Here is a 16,434-nt window from a genome sequence, read left to right as displayed (position 1 = left end):
GTTATCTGTTTGCTTTTGTGCTAGGTTTCAAGCTAATCCACACAAACCTCACCTGCTTGCTGTGAAAAATATCTTTCGATACCTGAAGAGGACCTCCTCTCCCGGTCTATGGTACCCAGCCAAGTCAGGGATCTTTGTCCAAGCATTCTCAGATGCTGATCTCGGAGGATGTGGACTGGACCGAAAGAGTGCCACTGGAGGATGCCAATTTCTGGATGGAAAACTAGTTAGCTGGCAGTCAAAGAAACAAACCTCTCTCTCTCTCTCTCTCTCTCTCTCTCCACTGCTGAAGCAGAATATATAGTCATAACATCGTGCACATCTCAGGTCATTTGGATACAAAGTCAACTTCGAGACTATGGCCTGAACATGAAGAAAATCCCACTATCTTGTGACTCAGAGAGTGCAATTAGGATTTGTCATAACCCAGTGCAACACTCAAAGACCAAACACATAGCACTAAGGTATCACTTTATCAAGGATCATGTGGAAGATGGTAATGTAGAAATTCATTTCGTAAGAACCACTGATCAATTAGCTGACATCTTTACTAAGGCCTTGCCTGAAGCGAGTTTTAATAAAATCCTACAAGGCTTAGGAATGATAGAAGCTGAATCCGTACTGAAATCACTTTCGCCTCTATAAAAGTTGGAAGCGAAATAGAGCGAACGCTCGGTCCATTTCGGGTTCAGTTCTTCCGGGAACCGAAATGAACCGAACGCTCGGTCTATTTCGGGTTCGGTCCTATTGGTTGTTTAGTATGTACACACTCTTTTCTTGTAGTTTATTTTATGAAAATAAAAAAAACTATTTTTCTTTTTTCATAAAATCCAAAAATTATTTTTCTTTTGTTTCTGTTTTAGAAAATCTTATAAAATCCAAAAATATTTTTCATTGATGTTTTTATTTCTTTTCAGAAAATTTCAATCATAATTCACAAAAAATTTCTTTCATTTTATTTCAATTTACTTCAGTCTTAATCTAATTCGTGTATAAGGACGATTCTCAATGATGGAGTTGGTGCAGGTATAATTATGTATCTTTGTATTAGCTAAGTGTCCCTAGAAACATGCTGTTGTATGTTGACCCAAGCCTCTAAAGATTTTGAGTGAAACCTTAATGACTTGATAAATACCAATTGTGTCTTCCCAATTAGGCTGTCAAATTCACTCTAATCATGAGCTACCTTACTCTTCTCCAAATTGAGTTAAGAGTTTTTCTGCTTGGTCCAATTTTATAGCAGGGGTACATTCGTTCTTTAACCACCTCAAACTTATTCTCTATGAATTATTCGTTTCATAATTGTAACCCTTGAGACTCTCAGCACAACCACTGAGGTTTATGGTTACGCAACTTATGTGTTAATGATCTTAGTTTCGTGTCACTACGTGCTAAGTGAAACCCAAAATTCAATACCTATAATGCATTGACGGTGAACATTTAAATGTTCTAACTTTCACCTTTGAATTCACGAAACCACTTTTGCTGAAGTACCTTGAAATCTCCTTTTATTTTGAGAGATCCTTATGAAAATGTCTATCACCACGACTTTTCCTCCCACAGGATCCATATTTTATTTTTTCTTTGAGATTTCTAATATTCTATTGTCAACAAGTCACTGAATATGATCCATACCTACTTGTTTAACAGGCCACATCGGTCTCACAAGTACTTCGTTCTATTTTTGGTCTTATGTCAAGTACTGAAACCTGAATTAAAGCGGAAGCCACCCTTAATAGCCTTATATATAAAATTTGCCTTTCAATGCTTCTTAACAAGTATTTGATCGTAATTCAACAGGAATCCACACAAGCACTTTGATCATGACTTTAAAGGAAGAAATTAGTGCCCGGGATCCACTACTTTATGTCTTAAATGACATCACAAAATCCCACAAATAATTTGATTTATTTCTTTATCTTTGACACTATCTTGCACGAAAATCTTGGATTTTCCAAAAGTCTAGTTTGGTTATTCACAAGCTATTCATAAATATATAGCTTCGGTTCCTAATGATGTAATGCAGTTATTTTCAAACGAAGGGACGGGTCAGCATATTGCCTTGGTTAATTATGGTGATAACGATTCCATTAAAGGTACAAGGGGTGAGTCAGCAGGAAGTTCAATTGAATGTAAATTTGAAAAAGAGGATAAGTATGGAAAGGTGCGTGAATTTGAATCGTTACCCAGTCATTAGTCATCACCTACTTTATTGGGGCTGCTTATTGTCAAATCTCGCCTTTTTAGGCGTCATTTCCCATAAAGGTGGAATCATTGCTCCAGATTTTTCTCTCTCCATAGAATCGTATATAAAATATTTGACTACCGTGACCATATTCTTTACCACTCTTCAACTCTCTCAAGCATAAGAAGGCGATTTCAGGCGATTCAGCATTCACTGTTCATCTTCTTCTTCATCAAGCTTCAACAATGGCAGACTCTTCTTCAGCTCAAGAAACCTCTGTCCGCTCCACTCTTCTCTCAATCAAGCCTAATCAAAACTTGCTGATCGATCTCACACCATTCCTCTACGATACTTACATGTATCAAGTGGTGGAATGTCTTAAGTATTCCCCACTTGTCAATGCTCTATCAACCGTGGAAGTCGTACCCATGGCGTGTCTCTCAACAATATACTCCACTGCTACTTACGACAAAGCTGCAGAAAAGTTTTACTTTGATATTCTCAACCAGAAGGCTTCAATTTCAAAGAACCGATTATGCTCGCTACTAGGGCTTTCTTATGACACATCCATGGTGAATCCTGATTCCATCTCCACATGTCAGCTCTTTTCGATGTTCTACAACATGGGGTATACCGAAAACCTAGCTATTATGACCAAGGTGAAGAAATCATGTCTTCCTTCTCAATGGAATGGAATGTCCACCCTACTTTTCAAAGGTCTTTCAGAACGAAGTGCAGGCTCAGATGGTGCTAGCAAGTCTTTCATGACTCTACTTTATGGGTTGTACCATGGTATGAACCTTGATTATGGTTTGGTTTTATGGCTTCAACTGGTCCAAAGCTTGTCATCTGCCTCTCGCCACATAGAAATTTCATGTGCCCGATTTTGGACCATTGTCACTCAATGGACAATGGAGCACTTTCATGTTCCTATCACGGCAGATTCCTTGCTCTCCTCAATGACTACATTTCACACCATGAAGATAATTGTCACTGATCCCTCGAGGTATTTCTTCATTGGCTCTATTCCTGAGTCAATGTACACTTGTGTATCCGCTGAAAGCAAGATCATTCAGGAGTATAAGAAGCTCCCTTCATCTGGTCCAAGGGAACTCACTCTAGAAATGATGAGGTCTATTGAAGAAGCAGACAAACCTACTAAGAGGGGCAAAAAGCAAGAAGCGAGAAAGGGGGAAAAGGCATTAAAGTATCAAAGGTGCAGACTCTAATGAACCGAAAGTCTGAGAAGGCAACTCCTTCCCAGCCTAAGCAGAAGAAGGTCAAGAAAGCAGTTAGGAAGCTTATTCTTGCATCATCAAGTGATTCAGACTCAGAGTACGTGCCTTCTGGTCATCCACCCATCATTCAAAGCGAATCAGAGAGCGAAAGCTCAGATGATGAAGGTTCGGTTCGTGGAGACACTCCACCTCGTTCGCCTACACCAGATGTATCAGTTCGCCACCAGGCACCTTCTCCTCCACCTATTTCCATACATATTTCCATTCCTCCCATTTCCCCTATCATCACATCTCAACCCTCCTCCACCATTCCCATTCCTACTCCTATATTTTCTGAAGCTACAACCACAACCACTACTGGAGTTCAGACCAACGTGTCTAATATGGGGGTTCGTACTTTAGCACCCGAAACCCTTGTTACTACCAAACCTCTATCCCTACCCAATCCACACAAACCGATACCGTTCTTGGTAGTGAGGGTGTTGATTTCAATAACTTCTACTATAGTCCTTACAGGGTGCAAATCGATGATGATGATGATGCCCCTGTAACCAAGAGGCACCTCAAGGATTTGCACAAGAAGCTTGACAAGCTTGTGGCATCTTCCTCCTATTCACAAAAAGCATTTTCAGAAACTGCAGTGAAGGCTATGATGGCCACATTTGTAAAAGAGCATGAGGCTTCAATCTCTAAGGCAACCTCTGCTATAGATGCCTCTACCCAGACCTGCAAAGAAGCGACCGAAAAAGTCGAAAAACTAATTCTTGATGCTAACATTTTTCTAGAGTCATTATAGGGTGCAGCGGAGTTGAATGCAAACAAAGTGAACTCCACAGTGGAGAATCTTGATGTGTCTCTTGAGACAGAAAAGCAGCACTTTGCCACCATGCGTCAGACTATCCAGACAGATAACACTGCATTACGAACCTATATCAATAAGCGTCTCCAGAAGCTTCAGGAAGATTTAGCTATGGAAAGCAGGATCATGGATGAACTGGCTCTCAAAACAACTTAGGTAAAGACCAAGTCCCTACAACTTACTTAGGCGAACAAAGAGATTGACAACCTTCGCTCTGAGAGGACCGTCATCAAGAGTTGTGTTTTAGATGTTCATGCCCTTCTCTCCAACATTATGGAAACTCACAAATCCGTTCTCACTTTTTCTGTCAGACGTTCTCTTGCAGAAAATCTTCGCCCAACCATCAACTTGTTAAGTCACATAGATGGTGTTTCGAAGACTATTGTCCCTCCGAAACAAGGGGGAGATGGAATTACAAGCACTACTCATCCTCCTCCTACAAGCAAAACTGTTCCACCGAAAGTCACCACCGAACGACCGAAGGGTAATGAAGCTTCGGGTCCTAGTGTGAAGGACAAGGGAAAAGGTGTTCTGGAAGATAGTGACGAAGAAGAAGAGACCATTACTGATGCTCTGAAGAGAAAGCAAAGGGTCAGGGATCATGATCTCAATGCTAAGGCTACTACGGAAGCCGAAGAGAAGGAAAGAAAAATGAAAGAAGCTCACGATCTTTTGGAAAGCAGTAAAACACTTTTTCCTCTTTGGTCGTTGGAAAAGCTGATTAAGGAAGCTATTGAATGTCCAAGCACACATTGGCTTGAGTCGGTATTGTCATTAGATCTTGTGAACTCTAGGGATTCTCAGTTTGACATGCCTATAACCCGAAAGGCATTTGTCTTTCACTGCTTCCTTCCCACTGCTGAAGTTCCCCATCCTAACCCAAAAGTAGATAGGGATCTAATAGACTACTATCTTGAGTTTTCTCAGCCTCAATATCTTACCTGGAGCTCTCAAAATATAACAACTTGTTGAGATCATATTGTTGCGTCTTGGGCTTGTTTCCTTTTAGCCCAGTTTTGTAACCGGTTTGGGCCTGTCCAATTGTGTATTTTATTATTCTAGGGTTTTACTACCTCCGTCCCAAATTAATAGTCCACTTTTGAGTTTTGAAGTCTTTTTTCTTCAACTTTGACCTCAAATATTTTTGTTTTTGATAGATAATATTTGATGCAAAATATATGAATGGATTGTATTTTAAATGTTTTTTCATTGTTATAAGTTTTATCAAGTAATATATAACACAAATAAAAATATTTAAGGTCAAAGTTAAAGAAAAAAGACTTTAAAAGTCAAAAGTATACTATCAATTTGGGATGGAGGGAGTAGTATTTAAGGTGCATGCATGCATCCTTTGTTAAAAACGCTTTTGATTATTCTCAATATAGTATTGTAAAACCCTAGCGCGCCTCTACAGTGGAAGTTCTTAATCGAGCTCTGCTAAGGCGTGAATACGTTTGAATCATAAGCTTTATATTGATTCTATATTGTGTTCATTGTCTTGTTTGATTTTGTTATTTGTTCTTCATTAATTTACCTGTGAAAGATCTAAATGATCAAGAGATTTTATCTCTTCAATTGGTATCAGAGCAGGAGGCTGTGTAATTATACACATCTCTTCTGGTGAAGAAGTTATTAGGGTTTTCCGCATTGATTGATATTAATTGAGCCTTCATTCCTCATTGGCGTATCTCATTAATTGTCGATCTTGCCCTAACGATAAATTACAAGTCTGATCTTAAACAGGTTATTGATCAAACAACATCATAATGTCTATGGACGATTCACAATCCAATCCAATCAACCTCTCCAACAGTATTGGATCAACCACAAGGATTCCAATCCTATATACTTAAGATTATGAATTTTGGACGCATCACTTCGAATATTATGTAATCGGTTCAAAAGATAATGGGTATTTGATCTGGGAAGCAATCACAATTGGTCCGTTTGCTCACTCAAGTACTTCAAAAATTGTCAAAACTCAAAAGGAGTACAATCAGCCCGTGAATGATGTGAAAGACATTCCTCAAGACGAGAAAGAAAAGTTTCAGTGCAACATTAAAGCCTTAAGAATGATTAGGTTTGCTTTACAATCGGACACGTTTCGATTGGTGAGTTCATGTGCTACAGAGAAAGAGATATGGGATAGGTTAAAGGAATTGTATTCTACTGATGGAGATCTGGAACATTCGATTCAAACTTTGTTACTTTCTAAATTTGGTGATTTCAAACAAAAGCCCGAAGAGAAACTTATACAGGCTTTTGATCGATTTAATCATCTCCTCAGTAAGATGATAAAGCATGGGATCAAAAGGAAGGTCATTGAGCAGAAGGTTACCTTCATGAATGGTCTCAGACCCGAATGGATGGCATTTGTGTCTATAGTAAAGGCACACGAACAATTCGAATCCTATTCTCTGGTGAAACTGGTGGGTATACTGAAGTCCCATGAAAGTGTGGTGACAAAGGAAACGAATGTGGTTTCCAGCTTGGGTTCGTTAGCTCTTATCTCCAAAGGAAAAAGTTATATTGAAGAAGAAGAAGAATTAGATCTTGCTGACTATGATCTAACTGGCGAAGAGTATGCCTTGATGGTTTCTAATCCAAGAAAGTTTATCAAAAGGAAGTTCCCCGCTAACAAGAATCGAAACTGGGAAGGAAGTTATAGTTCTGAAAAGGTAAAGGAGGAACCTGTTGGATTAATGTCTAAGTCCATAACTATAATTGGTAAGACTTGACCCAACCCGGCATGGTCCATTTGGGTTGCATGGCATCATGCACTTGGATAGACTATAATGATAGAAATAAGACACTTATGGTTATTAATATATTATAAGTTCTAGTATATTAATAATAAGAATAATAAGATTATTTAATTAGTATTGATCAAGAATTAATCTAGGATTAATTAAGTGATCAAAAGAAGACTAATTAAATATATGGGTTGATTGTGTAAATCATCCATACTTGTATAGTGGGCTAATGCTCCATGGATAATCAAGTTGGGCTAAAACCCATAGGATGGTCCATGGATGCTCCATGGTGTATTTGAACCCATGGATCCAAGGAAATGGAAAGTCATGACAATTAGGGTTTACCCTAATTGTAACGCTATATAAAGATCTTATTCTTGACAAAAATCGGCCACTAGTGTGAGTAATAGAAGGGCTAGCCGATTTCATGAAGTGTAGATTTCTCTCAAGTTATTCCAAGTGTATTTGGTGTTGTGGGAACCATTTAATGTGTCACACTTGGGGCACTAGGCACTCAAGCTTCATGAAGACTTTCTACATCAAAGAGGTATGTATTCTATCTTGTTACACTCATTGTTTTGTATGCTAGATTAGGATAATACCTTGGAAGTTCTTATTTGCATGTATAATAGAGAAAACATAGATCCAAGGTATTTAGGGTTGCATGTACACTTAGGAGTGTTAGAATGCTCAAAACCCAACAGTGGTATCAGAGCCTAGGCTTGTTTTCTTGCTATACTTGCAAAAGAAGCTGGAAAATCGAGTTTTGATGCGGTCAGCCCAACAGACTCGCCGAGTCCATGAATGGACTCACCGAGTCCAAGGCAAAAAGCATCCAACTCGCCGAGTTGGTTCGTGCACTCGACGAGTTGGACCCCCAGACAGCATAAATTCGACTTTTTTTGGCGGGAATTGGACTAGGAACATTACCCTAAGATGTTTTTGAACTTATAAACTTGTTTTTGATGTGGTAATGTTCATGCTAATCCAATTTCAAAGATAATTGTCAATAGATTCATGTTTTGTATTAGTTTAAGGTTTAGACTAATTACATGAAAAAGTTTGATTTGAATTATCTTGTTCTTATGAGTTGCTTAGATTAATAGAAAAGTTGAGTGAAATAGTTGTTTTTAATCCAAATTAATCTAAGAGTTGATTCTAAAATGTGTTTTTGTAACTTGTCCTCAAGTTATATGAAAAGTCACATTTAAGTTTCATAAAACTCATAAAAGTTGGCAAAGGTTACAAAATGAAGAGTCTAGTTCTAATTAAATGGTGTTATGACTCCATAATTTGTCCTCAAGTTATGGAGGACCAAGAGTCTCTTCATTAAATAATAAATAAATAAATAAATAAAGTGTAACCTTAATTAATTCCATAAGTTATAAAATAAAGAAAAGTTAATTCTTTTATTAGTTTAAAGTCTTCCATAACTTGTCCTCAAGTTATGGAACTTGAAGAGTTTTTGGATTAAAACTACTTTAAACACATAAGTTATGGAATTAATTAGTTTTGAATAGTTTCAAAACTTGCCCTCAAGTTTTGGAATTTGAAAAGTTTTCACTTATGAATACTTTAATTCCAAGTTAGCCCTTAGAATTTTAAAGAGTTAAAATTCAACCCTTATACTTTATAATATTATAAGTTAATAATATATATATGTATAAGAGTAAAGTCAGTCTTACCGCTAGTACGCCTCATTCACGAAGCTGGTCTATAAGGTGGGTATAAGGTTGTTGCCTATAAAATGGCAACTTAATGGGTGTCCACTCTCACCCACCGCTTGCTTGACTGGTGGAGGGTCGTTAGCCGAACGGGTTTGACAGGACTAGAATTCTCCCTTCATTAAAAGTATTAATGATAAATACTAAGTAACTAAACTCTTAATAATACCCAATCTTAGTTACTTAGGAAAATGTGAATAAGGTGCTAATCCAAGAAATTACACTTTGCACTTTGTGTAAGTCGGTTAGTGGAGCGTGTGTGGTTAACCGACACACTAACTCGTATTTAACAAGGTAGGCAAAGGGTAACTTGATGTTTATCATAGTATCGATGGAGCGTGTGTGGTTAACCGGCACATCGATTGAGGGGTAAACACTTAAGGGTACCAAGTAATTTGCATGGTTACTTCACACCTTGTTTTGTGATCCTCGGTATCCCAGTCACAAAACCTAAAGGGCACACTCGAGATTGAAACATGCCATTGAACAGTTCAATGAATCTCAACAGATCTAGGAGTTTCAAAACCAATTAAAACCTAATAATACATTTCGTTTATCTTGGTGGAAATTGGTGAATCGTCATTCACCTACCTTCAAATATTTTATAGCTTGGATTACGGCATACCTCTTCTAAGTTATAAAATAGTTTGTTGGGTCCTAGCCTTAATATTTCATATTGGGTGTCATATTAAGGACTTAAGATCAACTATCTTGAATATCTCCCAAAAACATGTCTGGTTTAGACATTTATGATCTTCCCAAATCTCTTGAAACAAGCTTTCCTAAATGAAGATGATGTCCCTTGGAAATCATACTTCATTCACCTCCTCCAATTATTCTCCCCAACCCACAAGTTCTTGAAAAGTTTAAGGTCACTCAAGCCCAATTGGCAAGGCAAGGTCTAGGTGTGGTCACGTCTTGGAGATGTAGTCACATATTGACAAGCCGGGAGAGTTGGGTGTCAAAGTCTTGAGAAAGTTGGTGGTTCAATCACTTTCTAAGTCACATAGTGAGTTCCTTTGGGACACCTATGAAACAGACTATGACAAGACCCTTAATGATCTTATCTATTTGTTAAGATCAACTTCCTTAAAACTTGATGGACATTGACAATAGTGACACAGGAAATCCAGAAAAGCATTCTCTTCCCAATGGAAAGGGATCAGCCATAGTCAACTCGGTTGACCAAATGGTAAAGAGAAAAGCTAAGTCTGTGATAGTCCCGTGTACCATTATCAAAGGGTCTATATGTTTATATTTCCAAAGGAAGGGACATTGGTTACGAATCTGCCAAATTTACCTAAGGATGTTGAAGTCAATAAGTTTGACTCTACTTCAGGTAAAGTCCATTATCTAACTCTGCTAAGTTTCTAATATGAGATTCTTGATACATGATGTGACTGGGTCATATGTTGATGTTTTAAGAATCAAAGAAAAGTAAAGAAACTTAAAGAAAGAATATGCTGAATCTGATTGCGTAGATGGATTTTTATCGCGTAGCTTGAAGATCGGATTCTTGAGCTACTTCTTATGAGTTATGAGATATTGCTTAGGAATAGATAACAACAAGTTTTCATATGGATTGTAAGGATAAGTTTTTCTGCAAAGTTTTAAAATAAAAGAAAATTTTAGATTTTATTTATTTTAAAAATATCCTTACAATGGCATTTGAGGAAAAATTGTTGCTTATATGATTCCATTAATAGCAAGAGTGGAAATATGAAATTGATTCTTTCATTTGTGGTAATGTCTAAATTTACCAAATAAGGAAAGATTCTCATCACCCAAGTTTCAATTGGACCGGAACTTGGAATCATGCAAGTTGTATAGCATGATGAATGAGAACTTTCAAGTATTGGAAAATTAAGACTAATTACTTGTTCACATGGATGTGTGAGTCAAGTGAAGGACTAAGGGATCGAGTACACATTCTTGTGCACTGGTCAAGTCCGCCACAAAAGATTGATAAGACTATTCGTCATAGTTTACTAAAGCTCAGTAAACATGATTATACTTACAAGCTTAAGTGTAATTCTGAGACATTGGAAAAGGTTCCAATGTAAGGCAGAGCGAATAAGAAGAATCAAATTAGGCAGAAGGATAGAAGTTTCTCAAATCTGAAAAGATGGGAGAGTACTTTCGTATCAGTTTTTTATGATCATCTTAATGATTTAGAGACCTTATCACAATTCATCCTCTAAGTGCTTTCTTATGACTAAGAAGAGGAACTTGAATTGTTGAAATGGTTAAATCAAGAAGATGAGTCATACTTCGTTCCAATACAAGTCTTAGAGTCATACTCCAAGATTGTAACTTGAGTGACATGTCTTAAAGAAGGTTTAAAACACTTGTCAAATGTAAGAGTAAAAGTTTCCTACTCTTGTACATTTGAAATTGGTAAGCTGTGATGTTTTGGATAAAACAAAGACCAACTAAGGCCAATTGTGTGAAGTGTTTGTCTTGATTAGAATCCGCACTATCTCTTGGATGTTTGACAAGAGAGTCTTATATGTCAAGAGGACAGTGGGAGTCTTAAAGGTCTTGAAAGTCCCAAGAACTAATCAAGAATAAAACCTGAAGTTCATCACTAGCACACGACTTGAGGTTTATAACCTATCGTGTTGACATATTCTGTGCGCATTCCATTTAAAGTTGGCTTTGCATATGAGTTCTTAGAGTTCTCAATTGGTTGCATAACAACTTGGAAGCAATGGCAGGTCCTTGAGTTGCCAGGTGGCAAGAAATTAAGATTGAGTTCAATCCATATTAGTTTGGATTTTTCATTATCCTTGTCTTGTGATTATGGTTTTGAAAAATTCATATGGGTAGGAAATCATACACCATAAAAATCTAAGTGTCATACGGTTTCTCTCTGATTCATGAAAATGATGGTGAGGAAACACTTTCACTAAGTAGATTTTAGCTAGATAGCAATTGTGATATTTGCATTCTCAAAGTCGTTAGTGGAGTGTGTGTGGTTTACCGGCACACTAACCTGGACTTGTGAGAAGTGGCAAAAAGGTCTAACCATTATGATTATGGCATCCCTCTTCATAATTGTTTAGACACACAAGTGTGCTATCCAAGGGAAGGTGTATAATTTTGATAAAGTCTTATCAAAACAATCTAGTATCAGAAATCTGAACTTTGGTAAGAAAGTCAATGAAGTATTGATTTCTAGAAGTCCAACTGATTTCTGAGTACATGTCAAAGCTAGTGGGAGCATAAGTGTTATGCTAATAATCATCATGTTAGTGGGAGCATGATAATTATGATAAAGTATTGCAAGTTAGCAATGTTAATTATAGAAAACAAAAGGTTTCAATTAGGAAAAGGTTGTTTTGCTATAATTAAGGGAGAGGAAATTATACTTCATCTCAAATCTATAAGCTTAGATCGTGAGGTTTTAATCATTTAGTCAAGGATATATATATATATATATATATATATATATATATATATATATATATATATGAATTTCATGTTGGAATGGTTCAACATATGGAAATTCTGTATATGGGTCCATTATTTGCGTTCTAAAATTCGATTATGATTACGGCATCCCTTTTCATAATCTGAATTATGAGAACTTGGCAAATTGAAATGGAAATGTTATAGCAAAAGACTGGTTTAGTCTTTATGTGAGACATCATGAATCGTGTCCCATATGCTTCGGATATAGGATCGATTACATGTGCTATATTCATCCTTTCTAAAATTTTCCAAATGCCTGGGGTATTAAGAAGGGAAAAGGTTTAGAACTGGATATGACTAAAAGGATTAAAAAATTGTCGAGGACAATCTAAGGTTCACCAAAGATTGGGTGCTCAAGGACAGTTGGAAGTATAGTGATAATTCTGGAAGGACCATATTGACATAATCTGTAAGGAGGCAACTCTTGTTCAGAAGTGATAGTCAAAATGGAATATGGAAATGTTTCAAGGTTAGAAATTATTCAATCTGTGTAAGATTAGGAAACTTAATGCAAGAAGGATGTTTCCAAGGAGATGATCTCCTTTGGAATGCTCTGTAATGTTTGTTGTCAAGTCTTTCTGACTTTGTGCATAATCATTACAAGAGGATCAATGCATATAAGTTTAGAATCTAACAGATTTCAGTAAATGGCATGAATTTGGAATTCTTGCATTTGCAGTAAGGATTTGGGAGTGTGAAAAGAGAATCATTGGAGTTATGTTCAATTGATTTATTTCACAAAGTAAAGATCATAGACAAACATAGTATGCATACTTGGTGTGTGGCATGACTAGTGTTTAGAAAACATAGTGTACATGCTTGGAGCATGGGACTACTATTGTTTTAAATTCAAGAATAAAGTTGATAGCGGAAACAGTATACATGAATAATGTGTAATCATATGGTGATAAATAAAAGGTGTTTTATTTATGTTCATAGGTTTTGATACCATATTGGATTCAATTATTCTTGTGTTTCATTTTGCATGTTTTGACTTCCTGAATAAACTGGGTTATTCTTTCGGAATGACTAAGTTATTCAAACCATCCACAGTCGGTCATATGTTGGAAGTAGATATGAATTAAGACTGTCATGGGTTGGCTTGTAGAGGTCTAAGGTGTTGGACAAAGGGCTACAACACTCATGAGTGCTCATAAGTTCTGAGTATTGGATTCAACCCGCGCTCATTGGAATCACTTCATGGATTTTATCACGAGTGATCATGAGACGATAATATCTTATATTCTTGAAACCTAGAGATATGAGTTGTTACTATGAGTTGGTTGTACATTGATTGCATGAAAACGCATTTGGTAACTCGGTGCTATAAAACGTGTCTTTGTGTATGATTCAACAAGTACTAGAACAAGCCATATGAGTCGAAGTTTATCCATTCCTTTTACCTTCGGGATAAAAGCGATATCTGTGGGCCCCTCGATGATTTGATGATGACAAATGGAAGTGCTCGGCCGGGCCAGGACTGATTTGATTTGTTCAATTAGTCAGTCATCATAAATCGGAAATCGGGAAACAACAAATGGACAGAGAGAATGATTATAATCCATGTCTCAGTTCATATGATATCTAGAATGGAGGAATATATGATCCCTTATCTAATGGACAAGTCATTGACAAAGGTCAGAGTTCATCGACAAGGTCAGAGTTCGACAGAAGCTTTTGAGAGCTACGATTGCCAGTTGGTTCCTGAAGTCATACGCAATAATAGTTTTAGACTTATCCAAGTGGGAGACTGTTGGATTAATGTCTAAGTCCATAACTATAATTGGTAAGACTTGACCCGACCCGGCATGGTCCATTTGGATTGCATGGCATCATGCACTTGGATAGACTATAATGATAGAAATAAGACACTTATGGTTATTAATATATTATAAGTTCTAGTATATTAATAATAAGAAAAATAAGATTATTTAATTAGTATTGATCAAGAATTAATCTAGGATTAATTAAGTGATCAAAAGAAGACTAATTAAATATGTGGGTTGATTGTGTAAATCATCCATACTTGTATAGTGGGCTAATGCTCCATGGATAATCAAGTTGGGCTAAAACCCATAGGATGGTCCATGGATGCTCCATGGTGTATTTGAACCCATGGATCCAAGGAAATGGAAAGTCATGACAATTAGGGTTTACCCTAATTGTAACGCTATATAAAGATCTTATTCTTGACAAAAATCAGCCACTAGTGTAAGTAATAGAAGGGCTAGCCGATTTCATGAAGTGTAGATTTCTCTCAAGTTATTCCAAGTGTATTTGGTGTTGTGTGAACCATTTGAGGTGTCACACTTGGGGCACTAGGCACTCAAGCTTCTTGAAGACTTTCTACATCAAAGAGGTATGTATTCTATCTTGTTACACTCATTGTTTTGTATGCTAGATTAGGATAATACCTTGGAAGTTCTTATTTGCATGTATAAGAGAGAAAACATAGATCCAAGGTATTTAGGGTTGCATGTACACTTAGGAGTGTTAGAATGCTCAAAACCCAACAGAACCAAAGATGGGTTCAAAGTCTGAAGAATCTAAGAAGGAAGTGAAGATTGGTGGTGACTCAGGTTATGACTGTCATTATTGTGGAGGCAAGAAACCCTTTGCCAAAGACTGCATGCTGAAGAAGAAGTCTGAAAAAGTTGATGAAGACGATGAGGAAGCGAACCTCCTGAGGCGATTGGTGGAGATTAAGAAAAGGAAATCAGCAGCTAACAATAACACTATGAATGCTTTGATTGTATAAGATACAGGTGATAATGATGAATTTGGTGGAGTGCAGGTGTGGTCCACAGATTCAGAGGATAAAGAAGTGAGAAAGCCTACTCATGGCAAGGCTCTGATGGTGAAACAAGAAAAGATTGAGGGAAGATGTTTGATGGTGACGAAAGGTGTGTCACAGATGCAAGGATACACAACAGATGGTGGACTGGAAAACGAGAAGGAGTGAGAGGACAAATGTTTCGCTGCGAAACCTGTCAGTGCACAGATCAACGAATGTGATGAGTTGATCAAGAAGGTATAAAATATTCTCATTTCTCTGAAAATTCCTATTACTAACTATGAAAAGGAACTAAATGGACTAAAATCTAAATTTTCTAGTATAAGTAGCAGTCTTACCCAAACTCGTGTCACAAACTCTAACCTAACTGATCAAATTAACAGGATATCGTCAAAGAGTGAGGGGAGGACAATCTGGATTGAGCAGAAGGAGAAGGAGTTAATTAGGTCTAGGGATGAGTCAATCTATTTGCAACGAGACAATCTTAAGCTTTTACAACAACGAAACATTTTTTGTTTGATTGCGAAAAGATTATATTTTAATATCACTCAGTTACATCTCGATTGTGAAATAGGAAAGAAGATACATCGCATGATTTTACCCTTCCTTGAGTTGAAGGAGGATGAAGTCGATGTTGAGGCTTACAACTGTGAAAATGTTGTATCTTCTGATGAAGTATCTCCTACCTACAGAATTGGTCTTGACAAAATAGAGTCCTACATAAAGTCAAAAGACCATAAGGACATGCTCAAAAATCTGTTGGATGAAAACGATAAACTAAAACTGAGAACCGAAATTGTACAGAAATTTGACTCATTGAATGCCAAATTAAGTTCAGAAAATAAAATTGATGTTGAAAATGCATCTGAACTTAATGAGGATGGTGACATGAGTGAAAGCTCTGTAGAGGATGTGGTGGACTGTTCTGAATTTGTCAAGAGCGAACCCGAAACAAGTGAAAATCTCATTTCTGAAAACTCTATTGAGTTCGCTCGCTCATCGATAGACAAGACCAAAGTCCTCAAGGCAAAAGCTGTTGTATATCAAAATGTTCAAACCACTCCAAATAAAGTTTACACAGTTCAAGGAGTCACACCTCAACAAACAGCCGAATTGTCATCATTTGTAGAAGACGATAATGCTAATGGATGTGATGAGTTTTTCTAGTCAGCACCGATAGATAACGCTGATGAAACTTAAGGTCTATCTCAGAAAACATCATGGAGAGTGAAGGGTAGGTATGTGGCAGAACCACTTAATGAACCTACACGATATGATGTGCTGATTACAAGTGGTACCAAAACTTCTTCAAGCAAACCAGTGATGGAATCTAGTGAGACATGTTCGTCAAAGAGCGAAAGTCATGCTCAAGTACCGAAGAAAAACGCCAATATTCATAAAAATCCA

At 37.0% G+C, this 16,434-nt stretch overlaps 1 pseudogene; it reads left to right on the top strand.

The window, feature by feature from the left end:
* Positions 1–65, top strand: part of LOC145060161 (uncharacterized) — a 55,581-nt pseudogene extending 55,516 nt beyond the window's left edge.
* The last annotated feature ends 16,369 nt before the right edge of the window (positions 66–16,434 follow it).

This window comes from Lactuca serriola, chromosome 6, assembly GCF_051521515.1.
Source record: "Lactuca serriola cultivar US96UC23 chromosome 6, Lser_US96UC23_V15, whole genome shotgun sequence".
Classification (NCBI taxonomy): domain Eukaryota; kingdom Viridiplantae; phylum Streptophyta; class Magnoliopsida; order Asterales; family Asteraceae; genus Lactuca; species Lactuca serriola.
This window is presented reverse-complemented; position numbering and strand designations above follow the sequence as displayed.